General features: G+C 43.5%; 1 pseudogene; it reads left to right on the forward strand.

Annotated features, from left to right (window-relative positions):
* The first annotated feature begins 1,200 nt into the window (after nt 1–1,200).
* On the forward strand, nt 1,201–1,926 carry LOC110576020 (annotated as a pseudogene).
* The last annotated feature ends 1,141 nt before the right edge of the window (nt 1,927–3,067 follow it).

Here is a 3,067-nt window from a genome sequence, read left to right on the forward strand (position 1 = left end):
ATTAACAATCCAATTTATCCAAAGGGTAAATTATGGAGAAATTTTTTCATGTCACAGAAGCATTCTTAATAAGATTCCTTTGAATAGCCAGTTCCCTGAATGGATTTAAAATAGGATTTCATTTACAAAAAATATGACTTAACTGTAACCTGTTAGGGACACATTGTCATTACCAAAGCAAAGCAGCAAAGATGGCTTTGCTTTATTCCTTGGCTAGACAGAGGCTACAGCTTAGAACACCAACTAAATCGAGGCCCTAACTCTGGCCTCACACTAACCCCTAATTTAGGCCACAACACAGCCTGATTTTCAATTCTATCACAGCCCAGGTGCTAAGACAAGACAGCCATTTCACAAATATGAGTCTTTGAGCTCTGGCTGGGGGAAAGGGGGCTTGTGGGGAAGGGAGAGCTGCAGCCATGACTCACTGCAAACCCATCCCTGCTGCTGAAAAAAAAAATAACTCTAAATGCACATCCTACTGCTTGTGAGTCAGGAATGTCATTTTCATTTATGAAGGATGGAACATTATTTTTCTCTAACATTTCAAGTGAATAACTTTACATACATTTCCCCCAATTTCCATAGGAATTTGATGCCATGGAAGCAATCAGCTACATGTCCCCAGAGCCTGGCAGAGAGTCTTATTTTTCTTACAGGTACATTAAGATCAATATCTCTGAATTCTCCTCCTCCTTCTAATTATGTTCCTGGTGAAACCTACCCTGATTTAGGTGTTCAGTGGGAGACAGGGTGGTCTGAAATTCCTGATGTTATTGTAGGATCCTGGACTCATGCTTTCATTGAGTCTCAAAAGCTGAGTTTCAGAAGTTCAGAGAAGCTCCTGCATGACGTCCCTATTAAGAAGTGTTTGCCTCCCACTATGAGACTCCCAAAGGTAGACTTGTCACATGTTACGTCAAGGAAAAGAGTTGAAAAGAGCAGAGGAGATGCCCTCTGTGTTCACTCTCCAGGGCATAGTTTCTGATTCTGCTACAAGTATTAGATAAATATACCTAGTAGAACAAAACAGAAAATTCGTTTCGGAGGAGAAAAGATAAAACCTTTGGTTTCAATAGTATATGGCATTTCTGGTGCTATTTCTTCCCTCCAGGAGCACAGCTCTTTCTCCAATTGGCGATATTTCTCTCTTTTTTTCAGGTCTAATGTTTGAATCTGACAGACACAGATAATCCGACCATGAACAAAGAATTTCTCTTCCTGGAATCTGGGAATCTCTATGGGCTACGGTCTTTTCGTGTGGGGATATTTCTGGGCATCTATGTAGTGACCATGCTGGGGAGCATTTTCATCCTCACAGTCATTTGCTTTGAGCTCAACCTCCAAACCCCTACATACTTCTTTTGGTCCAATCTTTGCTTCCTTGAGATCTAGTACACTACTTCCATTGCCCCTAAGATGTTATAGACCCTCTCTCAGATCCTGGGGCAATTTCTTTTGCAGGTTGTGTGGTCCAGTTTTACCTCTTCAGTTCATTGCAGTAGTCAAGTGCTTTGTTCTGCCAGTCATGTCTTCTGACCACCACCTTGCTATCTGCAGCTCCCTCCAGCACCCATCCCTCATGAACCTCCACACATGCATCCTATTTGCCAGTGGGTCTTGTCTGGATGAGTTCCTAACCCCTGTGGTCACTGTTGCCATGACTTTCCAGCTGCCATTCCATGCAGCCTATGAGATTGACCACTTCTTCAGTGACCTGGCTCCTGTACAGAATCTGGCCTGTTCTATCTTGAGATGGTGGAGAAGGCCACTTTCTTCCTGGCCTCCTTTGTCCTGGTGCCAGGCACTAGACTAAGTACTTGGAGATTCAGGCCACTGCTGTTCCCTCCTTCCAGGGAACTGGCCAGCAGAGCAGGGATCCTCCCTCAGGCCCTAAAACATAAGCCTTTGGGACTTCCAGGTTAATCCTTGCATGATAAAATTGAGTTTGCCAGACAAAGGCAACTCCATCACGCTATACCACCATATATAGATGACTTTTAGGGGAAAATGTGAAAGACCAAATTTGTATGCCACAAAAATCTCTCTCTCCCTCTCTGTCTCTTTCTCTCTCTCCCTCTCTGTCTCTTTCTGTCTTTCTCTTTTATAGAAATATCTGTTGGTGCTAAGGTTTTTGGCTGCCTTATGTACATGTGCCCATGTGTACACAACATATGCACACACACATACACACATTGTTATACACACATAGTCAGCATACCCTTCCCATCCAAACTTATTGCATATTACTTACTATTATACCCTCTTAGCTTCTGCCTAGTGATGCCCTTTACTGTGTCTCTCCTCAGGCTTCATGCACATTCACCTTTCTGTTATTTCTTACATCATCTGCCCCTCCACTGAGCAGAACTGACTCTAAAATCCTAGAACATCTATTGACTGTTCCACTCACTTGAACAGTTAGTTATGCAGTTCCCTTGAAGACTGGAATAACATCATTCTTATCCCTCTTAATGTCCCCTAGCATGGTGCTCCGCACAGAACAGATGCAAAATAATTATTTGTTGATTGAATGAATCAAAGCAATAAATGTTTGGTATGAAGAGAGTGAAGTAAGTCACTTTTTTCTGCCTACACTGGCTTCTCCCCAGCTTCCTCCTCATGATCATAGATAGCCCCAGCTTTCTCCACAGGCAGCTCTGACTGAGCCCCCTCCCAACTTGCTCCTTGCCATGCCCTCTCATCCACTTTCTCTAAAGTGGCCAGGTGTATCTTTCTAAAATCCAAACCTGGCCCTGTCCTTTCCCTGTTTTCACGAAATTTCCATGGTCCCCCTCTGCCCCTGGGATGGAGTCAGAGCTCCTCAGCCTGGCTTCTGGACCTCTTGAGCTCATCGTTCACCAGTCTCCTTTTCCCCTTTGTGCTCCAGCCACACCAAATTTCTCAAATAGACTTGGAAGCTTCTTAAAGACAAGATCATATACTTGCCATGTCTCTCCCACAGTATCTACATCCAAAGTGGGACAAAAACGTAGTTGCTCAAACAAGACGTCTTCAGTCAAATTGGTTTTGTTTGTTTGTTTGTTTGTTTGTCCATGTTCAGCTA

The sequence above is a fragment of the Neomonachus schauinslandi genome, chromosome X (assembly GCF_002201575.2).
Source record: "Neomonachus schauinslandi chromosome X, ASM220157v2, whole genome shotgun sequence".
Taxonomy (NCBI): Eukaryota; Metazoa; Chordata; class Mammalia; order Carnivora; family Phocidae; genus Neomonachus; species Neomonachus schauinslandi.